At 42.6% G+C, this 19,132-nt stretch overlaps 1 protein-coding gene across 2 annotated transcripts in view; it reads right to left on the bottom strand.

The window, feature by feature from the left end:
- The window catches only part of PNISR (PNN interacting serine and arginine rich protein), a 37,778-nt gene extending 30,816 nt beyond the window's left edge, over positions 1-6,962 (bottom strand). The window contains exon 1 of one of the 2 annotated variants that reach the window (XM_089665230.1): positions 6,839-6,962. The gene's annotated coding sequence lies outside the window, so the exon portion shown is untranslated. Of the gene's footprint in view, positions 1-6,785 lie in introns of both variants that reach the window. The other variant, XM_089665223.1, reaches the window with a different exon arrangement.
- Positions 6,963-19,132: the final 12,170 nt, after the last annotated feature.

Raw genomic sequence — 19,132 nt, 5'->3', positions numbered from 1 at the left:
TGATCAGGGTAGCTGTAACAGCACAACCTTCAAATGAACTATAGGTTTTGCTCACAAATTGGCACTTTGGGCTAGCTTTTCTGGACAAAAATACTTATTTATCAATGGCATGGGTGGGTTTACAAACCAAAACTGAGGTCCAGGAGGCCAAAACTTCAACTACTTTATATATTTGAAAAATACAGTGCTTTAGGTTTTAGGCCTCTCTGCTCTAACAGTATGTTCAAGCTCCCTGGGGGTGTCTGTAATCAGAGGTCACCGACAGTCATTACGGGCAAAATAAAAAATACATATATTATGGAGTCTGCTAATAGCATTAACACGTTAATAGATCCGTAAATGTTTGTGTGAAGTGGAGACCCATAAGTTGCCTGTAAAAGGGCACTCGAGCAACTCTGATGTTACTTAGCATAATTAACCTGCACAGGATGGAATCTACAAGCATTAAATGCCAACTTCAGCTTTTCCACCACGTTACATGTTACCAACCCCACCACCTGAAACTGCAAGTGTACGAAGGTTGTTCTCCCCAGCAAGAGCCATCACCTTTGAAATCGGTGCAGCATTCGTTTACAAAGATCTGCGAAAGAACAAACTACAAGTCCCTTCTGCCACTGTGGCAGACAAACTTGCAGTTTTCAAAGGAACACAAGTGCAGTCATCACCACACTTGTAGTCCATTGACACCGCCTCCAGCTCTCCAACTGAAAGCCCATACCTTGGTACAGTCAGGGAGCAAGAGGAAGACTCCACAGGAGCCTGCCACTGCACGATCTAAAAATGCATTTTTTTTCTGCAAATACATGTGCATTTATCACTATTTTTCTAAAAGGTGGATTAAGCCTTTAAGCTTAGGGTTATGAATAAACGCTGTGGTAAAGCGGGAAAAGCTACACAGATTTTTGTAGTTTTATTTTATTTATTACCAATAAAGATAGATTTCAGCGTTTAAGTGCGTTTGGCCTGATCCTTTCTGCTTTTGTCAAGCCTTCAAGCTAAGTTACGATGTGTTGGCCCAGTAAAAACCCACTGCAAACACGTCTGCAGGGACAAATGTTTTTTTTTTTCTTACACATATGAAAAACCTGTATTTTTGCCACAAAATTACTTCAAACCCCCAAACAAAAGACCTGTATAATAACTTAGTGGCAGCTGCATTTTGATGTTGCACGATTTGTGTGCACCTGTTTTTACAGAAAAAAAATTTACACGAAAATTAATTTTACTGCACACAAACAAAATACTCAATTTTTTAAACTTGATTAAAGATGAGGTTATGCCGAATAAACGGATACCAAACATATCAACCCTTAAAATTACACACAACTGTGAAATGGTGTAAAACTATGGTACCCAAAATTGTCCATAAGTAACACTTTAAAAGCGTTATCAGTTTAGAATTACTTTTACTGTATAATATGGAGCCAGAATAATTTCTCTCCCTTTGACATCAGTGGCAATACTACACGTGTGGAGTAATTACTGTTTCCGTACACGTGTGCCCTAAGTGCATGTTTGCAAGGAGCGACAGAGGTAATTTAGCTGCTTCTCCAGCTATAATACCCAAGAAATGACATCTCTGAACCCCAAGGTGAGGGAACTACTGTATCACTACTTCTGGGTTCATTAGTCCCAGAGGATATCGAGGAACAGACTGGCATATTTACTGTACAGTGATACCTCGGTTTACCAATGCCTCTGTTAACGTAATTTTCGGTTTACAAATGAAAATCCATTGAAAATAATGCCTCAGTTTACGAATTTGTTTCGCAATACGAAGTGTATGTCGGTGCCGACTTTTAAATGCAATTGCCGGCTTTTTTTTTCTTCAATACAGCTCACAGAATTAGCTGTCACTTTCCCAGGAGTTAACGGAAACTTTGTTTCTTTTAAGAAACTGAAAGGAAACATGGTTTCTCTTAACTCAGGGAAATAAACTAAAAGAAAACTCTCTCTCTTTTAGCTGGGGGGAAAGTGACAGCTGAATTTCTGAGTTATAGTGAAGAAAAAGAAAAGCGGTAATTACATTTAAAAACCGGCACCATAATAAATAAAAAAACGGCGGGGTTCCCCACTGACAGCTGAATGTAAAAGAATTGCTGCAAATGAAAAAAATTATTAAAATAACGGTGTGAGGTCCCCCCTCCCATCCATAAAAAGCCCTTAGGGTGTGGTATGGATTTTGAGCAGAACTCCCAAGCCAAAATTTTAAATAAAATAAATAAAAATCCCCCAAAATCCATACCAGACCCTTATCCAGCCGTCTGCCTGATCCGGTGGTTTGACAGTTTCTAAATATGTAAGAGGTGGGGCCACCCAGGGACATCACGCATGTGACCCCACCCCATGTGACATTAATGATGGGGTGGTCCCGGCCCTTAAATATTTAAGAACTGTCAAGCCACCTAAGAAGCAGATGGCTGGAAGCCATCGTTGAGAGCGGAGCCTTTTTTAAAATTCTTTTTTCGGGTCGATGGCGGCAGCAACAGTGACGGCGGGCATCGTGATTGACGAATCTACTGCAGGGGACATTCTTTTCGTTTTTTCTTTTAATAAAGGACTTGTCAAAGACCGTGTCCTGTCTTTTCTCACACTACACTAATTTTTTTTTGTGAATACTCGAAAGAGCAGGGCCCTCGAACCTCTTGTGTATTGTATTGTTACTGTCTTGTCTCATGTTCTGTCCCCCTTGCTACTGTACAGCGCTGAGCATACCCTTTGGCGCTATATAAATACTGTATAATAAAAATAATAATGTGTAGGGGTACCATGTATCCCATACTCATTCACAAGGGGGGGGGGGCGAGATCTGAGGGCCCCCTTGTTAAAGGGGGCTTCCAGATTCCGATAAGCCCCCTGCCCGCAGACCCCCACAACCATCGACCAGGGTTGTGGGGAAGAGGCTCTTGTCCCCATCAACATGGTGACAACGTGCTTTGGGGGGAGGAGCCCACCCTGCCCCAAAGCATCCCCCCATGTTGAGGGCATGTAGCCTGGTATGGTTCAGGAGAGGGGGTCCTTCTTGCTCATCCCACCCCCTTTCCTGACCTGCTGGGCTGCATGCTCGGATAAGGGTCTGGTATGGATTTTGGGGTGGACCCCCACGCCATTTTTTTTTTAATTTTGGCGTGGGCGTTCCTCTCAAATCCATAACCTGACCCGAAGGGCTTGGTATGGATAGGAGGGGGGACCCCACACCGTTATTTTAATAATTTTTTTGAATTGCCGGAAATTCTTTTACATTCAGCTGTCAGTGGGGAGCCCCGCTGACAGCTGAAACATTAACACGATTGTCACTACTAAAATACCGCAAGACTTGATAAAATAACTCATGCGGTATTTTAGTAGCATTTACTTTTTTCTGACCTCCGGACCGGATTAATTGGTTTTCAATGCATTCCTATGGGAAACAGCGTTTTGGTTTACAAATTTTTCACTATACGAAAAGTCCTGCAGAACGAATTAAATTCGTAAACCAAGGTATTACTGTACTTTAAAAGTGATTGGGTTGCTCTACAGCTGGAGAGGAAGGCCAGCTCCAACAATGATGGCAAATTATTAATTTCTTTCAGAGCAGCCCAGCATTTGCAGAGGCAAAGATGCATCTGATCCATATAAAGTTGCCCCCATAACTGTTGCATTGACCCTTTCACTGTCAAGGATGTGTCCGACATGTCATTGTAAGGGTAAATCTTGTTTCTATTTTGTACAGATGGCTCCTTGCGTTTCAGTAAAAGTGATCTGGATGGCTGTATAGTCTTCTGATCAGGACTCAGGTGTCCTACCTCCACTCCCCCCACCCCCGTTATCTACATCAGAGTATCAATAACCAAATGCAGCCTTGAATGGCGTTACTACAAGTAAACAAGACTTTGAATGTTAACAGGTAGCCATCAAGCTGTATTTTGTCACCTACATGCTTAATGATACTGACACTAAGAGTACCATGATTTATAGATAACTCTGTGTGCATGTGCTCAGGAGTCAAACAGTCCTGACAGCTGGCAACATTCTGACAGCTGCCGGGAATAGACAGGTGGTGCACATCATGCTGCATACAGGGTACAAAATAAAAATTGTTATGAGCAATAAGAAAGGGATTATTTTCCCCCACCGTTACTCTTTAGGTATAACTTACGAGGAACGTTGCCCATTCCCATTAAACTAATCCACAATATGCCACTTACCGTATTGTTTATCTTGGAAAAACATACTCACAATGCCAGTGAGTCCTGCGTTGTTCTTTTCTCCCCTGCTGTCCTACTGTATGTTCTGTGACATTACCTTTGTCATTGTGAGCCAGCTGTCTCTTCAGATTTTGCAGCTGGTCCTTCAATGATGCAGTACCAGGGGAATGATGATTCGTCTGGCACTGTGGGAAAGCCTCTTGGGATTTTACATCCTTATCTCAGGAGGCTTGTATGAGGAGGCTTCATGGGAGAAAATGGTGGCAGGAATGGGTTGACCATATTAAAAAAAAGAAAAAGAAATGTAAAAAGGTGCGCTGTTTGATGATGTGGTGAGGGAGAAATTGGGATGGTTAAAAAACGTCTTAACAAAGCCCATGTATCCTCAGGGAATATAAAAATATATTTTAGTGTTCAAATTGCTCTATTTGTTTTGCATCCCAGAATTCAGCTTTAAAAATGCCCAGAAACTCACATTTGACCCACTGAAATGTACCATGTTTTACTCTTTCAGGTCATGCACTCATGGGATAGCCATAGGTGCATATTTACAGTTGGGTATTCTTTTTTTCTTCAGGGCAGACTTCATCCCGATCAGCAAGGGATCCATTCACAGATCCCCAGCTGATCAGGCAGAGTGGGTAGTTGACACATCCATGTCCGTTCAGAGCCCACTCTGCTCTATGGGCAACAGGGACTCCAGAATCTGTTTACACTGACTGCCCTCTGATACACCTAAAAGGAGTGAGGAAGACTGGCTCGAACCCAGAGGTAGGTGAATGTCAATGAAAACATGACTGTGTGCTCCCACCTGTTCATAGGGGTGAATGGACCAATCAGGTCTGCCTAATTTTATTTGTTACAGGTACTTATATAGTGCTGTCAATTTACGCAGCGCTTCACATATATATTGTACACTCATATCAGTCCCTAACCCTCAAGGGGCATACAATCTAAGGTGCCCAACTTACATTCATACATACTAGGGCCAATTTAGACAGGATCCAAATAACCTACCAACATGTCTTTAGAGTGTGGGAGGAAACCCATACAGGCACAGGGAGAACATGCAAACTACAAACTGACAGGCAGATCTTATCAGACATCCTGTGTGGAAGGGGCCTAACAGATTCCTCCATTCACACAAATGAGGTGTTTGGAGGAATCCCTCAATTCCCAGAGGGGTAATGTATTCTTACAGCAGGACCCGCAACTGTCAGAATACACCAATCAGTAGCTTACAGGTGCTGATCGAGACAATGTTTCCAACATGTCCTTTTGACACAAGTTGCCCAAGTAGTTTAAAAGAAAAGTATGGGATTATTTTAATAAAAAAATCATACTTACCTAGGTGGATGGAGCATTGATCCGATGCTGCATCTGTCCCTCGGCTGGCTCTAAGACTGCGAACTGAGCGATCAAACACAGCTGATCGTGCTTTTATCCCTCTCCGCTCTGAGCAGAGACTGTAACCCCTGTCTGCTCTGCACCCCCAACACTCAATGTGGAGGGGAGTGGGAGCAGCTGGCTCAGTGCTGATTCACACACGTGCGGTGTAAGTTGTACCTCTGTTTTCACAGCTAATTGACAAAGTAGCTGTTCGACAGATCAGATCAGGTTTACATCAGGATCACAAATTGATTAGTTTTCACAGCTAATTGACAAAGTAGATCAGGTTTACATCAGGATCACAAATTGTTTGCAAATTCACAAAATGTGCAATTTAGAAATGGTACCCATAGAAGTCAATGATACTGTAATCCGGACCGCACTGCCCACAAAGAGGACAGGACTCTTTGAATCTGAACCATCAGTGCACCAGATGTATATGAACAGGCACCATAGAAAGCAATATTTCATATGGCATGTGGATTGGATATGGTTCAAAGAGCATATATGTTAACTGGCTCTCAGCTGATCCCCGGTCCAGGCTCCTAGGTGGATCCTGACCACGTGGTTGCAATCTTTTCCCAGCCTGGACCATCTCTGTGCCTCACTCCTGTGATCCACACAAGTAGAGCCAAACGAGCTTTGGCTGTACTTCAATCTACTTCTGCCAAGAGGGGACAACCATGATGCTTTGATTGAAATTCATCCAGTCCCTGCTGATTGGCCATCAGTGTATGATCAGCTTTACTGTTAATCTATGGATGAAAAACCTTAGCTGCATCCCCACATTGGTGTCTGAGGAACTAAGCACCTAGAATACCCCCACCACGTGTATATAGAGCCAACACCGCCTACACACGAGCAGTGAAGGAAGCCAGCAATAAGGAGCCGTCCACAGCCATCATGAAGTGACTTGTCCCCTCACATCACATGGGTACACTGTGGTGGTCGCCGCGGCCTCCCGCCCTTTCCCGCTATTTCTCCTCAGCTCTCCCCTGCACTGCTTCCCGCCGCCCTCTAGCTGAGGTCAGGCAGTTATATGAATGTGGCCGAGCGGTAAAACCACACGACATTCGTGTCTCTCCCCCGCTCTGTGAGGGCCTCTAGGGGAACAGCGTAGCGTCCGCGCCTGCGTACCAGGCCTAAAGAGAACCACGACTACCAACTGCGAGCAACGCTACAAGAAGAGCTCTCCCCCTATACACTTACATGCAAAGCACACGATTATGCTCGATATTAAACGTTCTCCGATAGTATACTACCGATATAAACCGCCCAGAGAACCGCTACGCGTCTCACAACGACGCTCCTCCCGTGGTAACCGATTCTCCCTGCCAGACAATATGGCGCTGCTACTTCGGCCAGCGGAAGTGATCAACAGCAAGTGCTGAGGGAAGAGTGAGCGACACCGCCAACACAGGGACACCCTGCTGCCATCTACTGGTCCTTCGGCGCAATTCACAAAACGCTGCACTAGGATAGGCATATTCTAAACTGTGGTAATCTTTTGTGATCTTCAGGGCTCATGTATACTGCAGCTGCTAAACTGACGTTCAGGGTTCGCGTACAGTGCAGCCGCTAAACTGACGTTCAGGGCTCGTGTACACTGCAGCTGCTAAACTGACGTTCAGGGCTCGTGCACACTGCAGCCGCTAAAATGACGTTCAGGGCTCGTGTACACTGCAGCCGCTAAACTAGCGTTCTTAGCTCGTGTACACTGCAGCCGCTAAACTGACGTTCAGGGCTCGCGTTACAGTGCAGCCACTAAGCTGACGTTCAGGGCTTGCGTACACTGCAGCCGCTAAACTGATGTTCAGGGTTCGCGTACAGTGCAGCCGCTAAACTGACGTTCAGGGCTCGCGTACACTGCAGCCGCTAAACTGACGTTCAGGGCTCGCGTACACTGCAGCCGCTAAACTGACATTCAGGGCTCGTGTACACTGCAGCCGCTAAACTAACGTTCTTAGCTCGTGTACACTGCAGCCGCTAAACTGACTTTCAGGGCTCGCGTACAGTGCAGCCGCTAAAGCGACGTTCAGGGCTCGCGTACAGTGCAGCCGCTAAACTGACATTCAGGGCTCGCGTACAGTGCAGCCGCTAAACTGACGTTCAGGGCTCGCGTACAGTGCAGCCGCTAAACTGACGTTCAGGGCTCGCATACAGTGCAGCCGCTAAACTGACGTTCAGGAGCTGTTCAGCGTTTTTTTCCAGCAGCCCCTGAACTCTCACTAATGGTTTCCTATGTGTCCATGTACATTATGTTGTTTACAGTCGTTTACAGGCCGTTGAGTTTACAGTCATTTTTTTGAACACACCAAACTTGCGTTCAGGAGTAGATTTTAGCGGTGTTTCAAATGCCAAATGTGTGTAAACACGGTTAACCGCGTTTATAAGTGTTTGCGTTTAGAAGAGTTTTTTAACTTCCATACCCAGATGCTGTTCAGAGCCTTTTTTCATCATCAGAAATGCATGCAAAGTGTTTTCCATATATTCAAATGGACCCGGTACACCAGCGCAGTCAGTTCCAGGTTTCGCGTGAAGGAAAAAATGGTAGAACGTGCCGCATTATGCTCATGATGGGATCCATAGTGAATACAACCAGAAAAGACAGGTCATCTCGACACATACTTCTCTCTCTGCTTCTGCTCTCTCTATTCCTCTCAAAATGTCTGAAATAATTAATTAATTACTATTATTCTGGGCATTTTGGAGGTCTCCTGAATTTATCTTTTTAAAACGCTTTTAAACAGAAACGCACATAAACGCGGTATGCAAACATGTCTAAAATTACGTTTTTTAACCTACGTTTTCCAGCAGTCAGTTTCCATCGTTTAGAAGAGTTTTCCAAACGCCCTGTGTACATGAACCCTTACCCACAAGTATGTTTATAATAAAGCTGACCTGTAGGTAAAATGAATATCTCAGGAGATATTCACGCTTTTAGCAGCAGGTACATGCGCTCTGAATGAACAGGATACCCATGCCATTCCTTCAGAGCACTGTGCAGCGGACCGTGATTCCCGCACGCATGCGTGGGACTGACGTCATCGCGGCTTGGCCATTCAAGCTACCGCAGCCCACAAACCAGGTGAAGATGGAAGCCCTGTCAGCGCGCCCCTGGAGGGCTTCATTCTAATGTAGACATGTGCAGTTCATTTAATTCCAAATCGAAATTTGATATAAATTTAATTTGGGTGCAGCTTTGTATGACTGTGCAATTGTCAGTTAAAGTAACGCAGCGCCATATCGCATTAAATGGCCTGGTCAGGAAGGGGGGGTAAATCCTCTGAAGGGCAAGTGGTTAATTTACACGTATTGGGATTTTTTTTTAGCAAAGTCATGTAGCAGAATACGTTTTGCTCTAAATTTATGACGAAATTAGATTTTTAAAATTTTTTTTATTAGACATGTTTAATAGCATAAAGTAAAAAATATTGTTGTTTTTCTCAAAATTGTCGCAGGCGATCAAATACTACCAAAAGAAAGCTCTGTGCAAAAAAAGGACGTAAATTTAATTTGCTTGCAGCATTGCATGACCACGCAATTGTCAGTTAAAGTAACGCAGCGCTGTAATGCAAAAAATGGCCTGGTCATGAAAGGGGGTAAATCCTCTGGAGGGAGTGTGGTTAATTGGTTTACGTGAAAGTTATAGCGTTTACAAATGGCAGTATAGATAACGGGATTTTTTTTTCTACTAGTAATGGCGACGATCAGAGACTTTTAGCGGGACTGCAGCAGACATTTTGACACTGGGGGGAACTAACTTGGTGTCACTGACACCCCAGTGACACCAATACAGTGATCAGTGCTAGAAAAAAAAAAGCACTGACACTGTACTAATGGCACTGGGCAGGAAGGGGTTAATGTGAGGGGCGATCAAAGGGTTAACTATGTGCTGGAAGTGATTTACTATGGGGCGGGGCGGGGGGAGTTCTTCACTATAAGCACACTGATCGGGATGGCTGTACTGTGCACAGCCATCCCGAGCAGTGTACTCGAGCTGACAGGGAGGAAGATTGTTTGCAAACAAAACATTTTTTAATCACTTTTATTGTTATAACAAGATATGTAAACATCCCTTATGATAGCAATAGGCATCTCTGGACTTGTTCTATCTAGATAAGATAAGATATTTGGGTAACACAAATGGTGACAGGTCTGAGGGATAAAACTTATCAAGGGTGACTTCAGGAACTTAATATGTACAGTCTGGAGGAAATAAGGGAAAGGGGAGACTTGATTGAAACATTTAAATACATCAAGGGGTAAATAAGGTTCAGGTGGACAGTATTTTCAACACATAACCAAAATCAAGAACACGGGCACATGACATTAAGCTAACTGAAGGAAAGTTCAGTACTAATCTCAGAAAGTATTATTTTAGTGAAAGAGTAGTTGATGCTTGGAATAAATTTCCAGCAGAGGTAGTGAGCCAGTCAGCAGTAAATCGCTTCAAACACGCTTGGAACAAGCATAGATCTATACACAAATAAGCAAATGAAAAAAAAAAATAGGCGGACTTGATGGACCACTCAGTGTTTTTTCTGCTGTCACTTTTCTATGTTTCTATTGGAGTGACACATTCTCTTTATGGAGAGATCTGGGGTCTATTAGACCCTAGATTTCTTTTCTTCCCTAAAAGCTTTGGATCAAACTCGGATCAGTTTGATCCAAAGCTTTCCTTTGCCACTAAACAAGTGGCCAAAACTGAAAGTGACTAAATACTTGTTGCTTCTGATGATCTGGACCATTCCGGTCCCCAATCAGTTCTATGGAACTGCCAGCTTCAGCCGGGGTTCTGGATGTGAAGGTAGAGCCCAGAAAGGCACTGAGGGATGGTGGAGAGGACCCCTTCCTGTGAAAGCAATCCAACAGCTAATTAGCCCCTAGGATGGCTTTTACAAAAAAGAGAATCAGCCACTGAAAAAAAAACAATACTGGAATGATGCCTGCTGCTGCAACATAAATATACTGCAGTCTTCAAGTGGTTAACCTTTTCACTGCCTGGCCCTGTGCTCCACTTTTAAAACCAATTTTCCAGACCATTTTTGCAAGTTCTCCATTGCTTTTTTATTTTTACCTTACAGCTTTCAGAGTTTGTAAAAGACCCCCCAAAACCAAATATTTTCTAAAAGCACATGAACAGTAGAATAAAAAGAAGGTGCTGCTGATTTTTAAGGCTTTGTGATATTTGCGCAAATGTTTATCAAAGCAACATTTTCGCTAAAAATACACTAAAATCATTATTAGCAGATAGAAACACAGCTAATTTTTCAAAATTCCTGCAAAATTCCTACTACATATAAAAGCTTAACCTGTATTGAGTTAATAATTAAATATTTGTCAATTTAAATTGTGCCTTTTTGCAAAATGGTGAAAATCGAACATACACAAAAATTTCTCTAAAAAATCTGGAGGTTTTCACGTTTCACTTACAGCTTTCAGAGTTTGTAAAAGACCTCCAAACCATATATTTTCTGAAAGCACATGACCAGTAGTGTAAAAAGATAGTAGCACAAATGTTTATCAATGTTTATCAAATGGCTATTTTCACAAAAAAAACCCCACTAAAATCATTATTTGCATACAAAACCACAACATAACTTACAAAATTCCTGCTAAATTCCTACTAAGGCCTCATTCAATGGGGTGTACTAAAGAGTATGTCCATGCAGGGCTATGTTTACCCGCACGGGGATGCACAGGTGTTCTTTGCATCTTTTTTTATGTCAACTGGGACGCAGCAGCTGTAAGGACAGATTTGACATCCATGCGGGTGTAGGTCCATGGCCCCAAATACGGACAGTGTGAGTTCAGGAACATACACTCACGTGGATGTCAAGTTGGGAGCAGCCACTGCATCCCAAATTACATCAAGGGGACTGCCTGCATGGGGATGCACAGAATACCTGTGCATTCCTGTGCAGCTAAACATGGCCTCGCTATAGTATGCCCTACGTGAACAACGCCTATAGCCTTGTTTAGATTAGTGGTTGGGTACGGCAAAAATGTGCAGTTGAGCTGCATTTTTGCTGCCAGCCAAATGCCGCCTTTAGGTTGCAAAGGCAGTGGACAGGGTGATGATGACGACGTCACCTTTCAGAAGCAAGGGAGATTTAGACATGCATCTAAATCTACCCTTACTGTGTTTTTTTATTTTTTTTTACAACTTAATTTTTATTTTTTGTAGAGGTACATTTTTATTTTTCTATATTTTGTTTAGGGGGGGAGCTTTGGAGTGACATCAGGGGTCTAAACAGACCACTAATGTCTCTTTTTGGAAACAGAGAAAGGGACTTCATTCTAAATGGCACCCCCATACATCTCAGCCCACAGCGATCACGTGTGTGGGAACCGCATGGTCAAAAAGACCATGTGGTTTCCATGCAGATTCATTTTGGATTTGCATGCACCTTTTTTTGCGTGAAACAACACAGCAGCCTATTCAAATGAAAGGGTTGCTATTTCTGCACAAAAGCAAGCCATGTGGCCTGTACTAGTGTGAACCTAGCTTTACTTTTTTTTTTTTTTAAATAAATACATTTTTAACAATATTTTTTATTTTTTTGGGGGGGAGGCTTTGGAGAGACATTAGCGTTCTAAACAGACCTCTAATGACTCTTTTTTGAGACATGAAAAGGGACTGAAGACAGTCCCTTTCTTTGCAGCCTGAGCTATACTGAAGATGAGTTGAGACAAGAGCAGGGGCGGACTGACCATTTGGAAACTCGGGCACTGCCCGAGGGCCCGGGGTCAGTAGGGGGCCCCATGAGATGCCTCTGGTACCTTTTTCATAGGTTTTTTTGAGTTTGGGCAAGGACACAGGGGCCCCATGATCCCCTTTCTCCCGGGGGTCCCATGAGTTGTCAGTCCGCCCCTGGATAGGAGTCTGTATAGACTCCTTTCATTGATAAAATAAAACAAACTTTCATTCATAAGCCGACAAATAGTAAACACAATTTACTATCTGTCAGTGGTTAATACAGAAGGGATCTGTACAGGCACTCACTCATCTCCCCCCCTTTCCTGACTTGCTGGGCTGCATACTCGCCGTTTTTTTTTTAAATTTTGGCGTGGGGGTTTGCCTCAAAATCCATACTAGACCCGAAGGGCTTGGTATGGATGGTGGGGCATTCCCACACCATTTTTTTAAAAACAAATGTAATTGCCGGCAATTCTTTTTACATTCAGCTCTCAGCGGGGAACCCTGTTGATAGCTGAAACATGAAAGAATGTTTTCACTACTATAATACAGCATGATTCAATATAACTAATGTGGTAAAAAGATAAAAAAACTCAGCGAGCGCTCAACATAAAAAAGCAGCCATGCACAATAAAGGAAACCATAAGACCTTCAAAAAGACATGTAAAATAAAATAAGTGCAGCTCTTAAAATGTAAATAGTCCTGATGGATGTATAACATATAATTCATGTATAAGATTACAGTGCGTAATAAATATAAAGAGCTCAGAGTGGCTTCAAAATTCCCAAATTCATCACTTTCTCATATTCGGTGAGAGGCAGGATATGGGTATTTCAGTAGAAGACACACAAAAGAATATTGATTATATAGCTCCCAATGGCGACTATCCCACTATATTGAAGAAGCTGCACCCGTGTCCTTAAAGTGGACCTCCGGTTGAATATCCATCCTGACGATATCCATCCATCCCGGGCTGATTCCAATTCCATCTTTAGAGGGCCCCCCTGGCAGACCTCCATTTATTTATGCACCGCGCAACACCTTTGCGTGTCCGGTGAGTGTGCATTTTATCCATATCCAGCCTCTCACCGAATTTGAGAAAGTGATGAATTTGGGAATTTTGAAGTCATTCTGAGCTCTTTATATTTATTACAGACTGTAATCTTATACATTACTTATATGTTATACATCCACCAGGACTATTTACATTTTAAGCGTTGCACTTATTTTATTTTACATAACTAATGTGGCATTTTAGTACCCGTGTGGTATCTTACAGCATACTCCGATGTGGTAAGATACCGATTAGTGAATTGTCCCGCTTCAAAGCTTGCGGCTGAACTTTCACTAGGTTCAAATGTTCGTACGTGAACAGAACAAGGGGGTATTCGGCCCATCACTATGTCCAATAGCAGCTTTGGAATCCACTTTCTGCTGTGCACCATCAAACACAGGCAAGGAGGGCCTGATGGGGAGTTAGTATTAGAGCTCTCCATTGGGCTGTGCTTACCCAACAGCCTCAGTGAGAGTGAGTTTGAGTTGTCAGTTGCGTAAAGCCTGATTCTGAGGCTAGTTCCCCATCAGGTCTGCCTTACCTGTGATTGATAGTAATGAACACACAACACATACCCCCACACATCAACTCTTAGTTGGTCCTATTTACTGCCAGTTTGTTTATCTGTGAACTGGGGGCAATTCTTTTAGAACCTGCACAGCCATAGTGACAGATTCTAAAAGGGGCAGTATTAAAACGACCTGAATCTAATACATGTATTGGTACTTGAAACTGGCACAAGGCTTGCATGAATTAGGTGCAGGCATAATAAAGCGGCCAAATACAGACAGAAAAATGACGTTACTATGTTATTAAATTCCCCTGAGAATGTACAGTCTATATACTGACTGGGAAAATCCTGAAATAATTTCTTGCCTCAAAAATCTTTGCTGGCTTCTACCCAGTGGAAAAAGAATTAGCACAAAAATGGGCTATTTCTGTGGTTGAACCTGCCATCCCTGTCTAAACAAACATGAAGATGTTCCCTCTTTGAAAGACTCTGCTGACAGAACATTTGAGATGTTTTTAAAAACTCTTTAACCCTTTCACTGACAAGTCCATAGGTCGCACAGACCTGACAGCAGAAGGATTTACACACACTCTGCTCTGGGACCGGCATAGTGGGTGCCGTTGGGTAGAGGGGAGGGAGCAGACTCACATCCATTCTCCTCCCCGTCTTGTTGCTGACCCGGAAAAAACATGTAAAACATCACTTCTGGGTCCCCATGTCAGTATCCCCAGCCATCATGGCCGAGAAAGAATCTAATTAAGTGCGATCTGCATTGCTTTAGATTCAGTGGAGCACAGGGGAGAAATCCAGGTCTTTTAGACCCTGGGTGTCTCATTACAGAGAACCTGTCACCAAAAGATCATCACATAGGAGACCTTTTGTCCCCTGGGTGATGAAAAAAAAGTCCCATTTTCTCTATTGATTAGATGAAAAAAAAAAAGTTAAGCAAAAACATTTTTGCGCACGTATGAATGTAAACGCACTCATCGGGGGCACCTATGCAAGTAAATGTCAATTGCCATACACATGCTACATATCGATGCGCATTCTGGAGTGAGAGCAATATTTCTAGCACCAGACCTCCTCCATAATGCAAAACTAATGACCTATAAGGGGCTTTTAAAGTATTGTCTATGGAAATATAGGAAATTGAACTTTGACATAATTTCACGGGCGCATGCCAATTTAAGGTTTGACATGTTGGGTATCTGTTTCCTTGGGACAACCTCATCTTTTATATTTTACCAAAAATGGGTAATTTATTGTGTGCTCTAAAATTAAATTTAGTGTATTTTTTACTAAAATGTTGTGTTTCCTAGACCTTTGCACTAGTATTGTGTGACAACTACCACTATTTTATTCTCTAAGGTGTCCACAATCTTTAGGCCTAAAATGATTTTTTTAAATGTGTGCAAAAAACACAAAAAACAGCTCTGCAACTAACTCTTGCTGCTATTTCTGTATGTCAACCTACTGCTAACTGGACTAGGACAATGAATAATTAACATGACCCTGTCTTTCAGGATCGTGCTGTTGTAGAGCAATTATAACAACTGCCTTTTGCTCTTCTTTTCTGTGTAGAAAGTCCTGGAACAGGTCATGAGTGGAGGGATGTTTGTTGCAGTTTGCATCTCTCTGAGTCACAGATGTTCTAGACCTGTGGGCTCAATCAGTTGTTCTAAAAGGGTAGATGATAGTTTTCAAAACTATTGCCACCTCATCATTTTCTTCTTTCAAATTAACCAAAAAGCACCTCTTGCCCCAGGGAGTCATTGCACCAGTACTATCTCAGAACAAATTCAAGGAATTCTGCTCAAACCTATTCACTGTACCAAAGCTCAGTGATACTATCCATTCTGTCCTGGACTTAAAATCTCTCCACAAATTCCTTCAGGTTCCAAAGTTTTGTATGGAATCTGCAAGGTCAGTAATTGCTTTTCTGAAACATGAGGAACACATAACATCCATGGACATCCAAGATACCTATCTGCAAGTTTCTGTTTACTCACCTCATCAATAATTTCTACACTTTATAGCAGCAGATGACCACTTCTAATGTGTTCACCCTTGCTTTTCCCTCTCAGAACTCAGGTCATCCAGGAGACAAGCTATCTAGACAACCTTCTTCTGAAGGATACATCTCCATAGCAACTCTCAGCAAATGTCCAAAAGACAATCCAGCAGCTCCTGGCCTTTGTCTGGGTGACCAACTTCAGCTAATCTGCTCTCCAGAGTTCTCTATTGAACTCTCAAATTAAACATTTTGTCAGCATGGAAAAAACAGGCCCTTTCCCTAAATCTACCCATGCTCCTAGCCACACAAACAAGAATGCCCTTATGCTGGTGGATGACCATTTCAACTCAAATGTTAGGAAAATCTTTCCTTACATTTCAAAAGTTCTTACAACAAACTCAAGTCTGCCAGGCTCGGGAGGAGTTTTCCAATCCTTGACAGTTTAGGGAACATGGTCAAGAGAAGAGAACTACGTTCCCGTCAACATCTTGAGCTCAGAGCTGAAAGGCTGTCCCTTCAACACTAGACCCCACTTCTAAAGAGATACCCATTTTGGTGTGCAATCAGACAATGCCACCACAGTGGCAGATATCAACCATCAAGGAGGCATGAGCTGACTTGAGGGAAATAAACAAGATTATATTGTGGACAGAAATTCACTGCCCATCGATTTCTGTGGTCCACATCCCAGAATTGGAGAACTGACAGTCGGTATATCTCATTCCACCATTGGACCAAAGGGGAATGGTATCTTCATCCAGATGCTTTTAATCTGATATGCTAGAAATGGGGGATTCTAGATGTGGACATCTCAGCTCCCAGAAACAACAAGCTACCGGTTTGTATCCATAACCAGGAATCCTTTAGCTGTGGGCTTGGATGCTCTAGTTATCACCTTTACTCAGTTCAAGATAATCTATGCCTCCCCCCCCAACAAAACATTCTGACTTGCCTGCTCCATAAAAGAGCAAGAGAAGAAAACGGTGATTCTCCTGGCACTGAACTGGCCCAGAAGAAACAGGTACGCAGATATATTGCAGACGACCTCTGGTTCTTCAGATCTGATATCTCAAATCCCTCTGTTATACCCTGCTTCACAGTCTCTGGCTTTATAGGCCAAGTTCACCTTTTTCAGAAAATAGCCTGTGCAGTCAAGGGGCCCCAGTAGATATTAAGAAATCTGTGCTGTTGGATGCTCACTCACTGTTGGGTGCTGGTGGTTGCTAACTAGGAGTTTATTAGCCAGGCTTCTGAGGGGATTCAAATGGCTTACAGGTAAAACAATAAAACTAATGATCATGTTACAAAGCAGCACAGATTTTCAATATCTTCTAGGGCCCCTTGACTGCATAGGCTATTTTCTGGAAAAGGTGAACTTAGCCTTTAAAGACATTGGCTGTTGAAACTCAGGTCTTAATGGGCAGAGAGATTTCTGAGTCTGCGATTCCTACCTTAGGAAAAGCAGGAAAAGCTACTTTTTGGAATATTTAATATTGTATCTGGAAATCTAAGTTCGCTTTATGTGAGTGCAGACAATTCAATCCCAGAGAACCTGCATTCTGACCAACCTGCAAATAGATCTTGACCATAATCTAGCACTTAGCATCCTGAAAGGACAGGTATCAGCCTGATCCTTCTTTTTTCAAAGGCCTTTGGCTTCTCTTTTCCAATAGTTTTTATTTCTTTTCAGTAAACAAAGGTACAAAAGCCAACACAGAGTCATAAGGCAGTTAGAGTTCTCTGAATGCATACAATAATACAGTAATAAAACATGGAGTATTTTCAAGGACAAACATTTTTCTCACACTGTATTATATAACAATTGGGTTTTCAGAACACCGTCATGAATTTTCTCCATCCCTCCAGAATCGTGGGTGGAGGAGGATTACATTTGAAACAATATTATAACCAAAGTGTTCACTCTTACACTAAACCGTAGTTATTGGCCTTATGACCTTGCATTGAAAACATCAAAAAATAGGGGGAAAAGAAAGAACAAAGAAAGTAAGAGAAAACTGAAGGAGAAGGGGAAAGGAAGGAGAGTACACCCTATCCTGTTTGTATATTTGTCATCTACATCATTTCAGAGGGGATTCAAAAGATACTTATTCCAGTAGATCCCAGGTTTTTGTCAGAAAAGGCCAATTTATCATTCAAAAGAGCCGAGAGACATTCATTTATCATAATCCATGAAAACTTGGCCTTTAACAATTCAAAAGGGATTGTGAGGTAATTCCAGGACCTCACAATCGAGATTCTGCCCACCACAAAGATAAATGCAATGAGTCTCTTTGTATGTCTCAGGTGTCCCCCTATTGGATGGCCCAGTTAGGTCTGTCAGGGAGTTTTAACCAGATTCACCCAAGTGAGGAAATACATAAAGTTGTACGTATGGATCCAGAACCTCCTCACTTTCGGACAAGTCCACCATGTATGGAAGGTTGTCTCCTCTTGGCCGAAACCCCTAAAGCATAATGCAGAGGGTCCCAGGACACAAGATGTTATTCTTTGCCTTTGGCTTCTCATTTCCTTGTAAAAACCTTTATTCAAGGTGTTTCGTGTGTCAGACCCCCTTTGCAGCACCTTGTGCTTCCCTAGACCCTAAAGTGCAACTAAAATCCCACTTTTGAAAAGTGCAAGCAGGCAGGTTCTTTATTGCAGAGACATGCAATGAGTGGAGGGGGTTATATGGTTGATAGTTCTGTTTGCAAGTGTAAAATCACTTGATGGTAGCAGCAGTCATCTATGTCTATATCCTGCAACTAATGATATAGGAAAGTGAAATTCTGCTAAAGGCAGTAGCTTTTCGTTGGTGAGAGATGCAGATCTGGAGGTTAATTAAAACTGAACTCCAGGAATTCAGTCACTTTGGAAAATGTTCTGGATTATTATGGGTTAACTTCATCGGTGTATGCCACCTTGTGGATATATCTTTAATTTAAAATTAACATTATTACAGAGTCCCAGCAACATAACTATCAATATACTTTTAGCACTCTGATGCTGGACCTTCTGGTCTCAACTCCAGCAGCTGCCCCTCCCGTCCTCGTGCCCATTCTCAGGGCACTTGGTATTTTTTGAAAGGGTTCAAATAATACCAAGGCTCCTGTTAACGGGTAGCAAAGGGAAGTGGATGGGAAGAGATGCTGTGTGTAAGCAGGCTGTATCTCTCCTGTCAGTGTGTAGCTATAGCTGTGCTCCTGGTGCTCCATAAAACTGCACATTTAAATTATAGCGGTAAGTCTACAGGGTGGTATGCACATTGTTGGACTT

This window comes from Staurois parvus, unplaced genomic scaffold (assembly GCF_062004578.1).
Source record: "Staurois parvus isolate SC_StPar_1 unplaced genomic scaffold, SC_StPar_1.0 ptg000048l, whole genome shotgun sequence".
NCBI classification, from domain to species: domain Eukaryota; kingdom Metazoa; phylum Chordata; class Amphibia; order Anura; family Ranidae; genus Staurois; species Staurois parvus.
The sequence above is the reverse complement of the archived record's forward strand: the minus strand, read 5'-3'. Positions and strand labels throughout refer to the sequence as shown.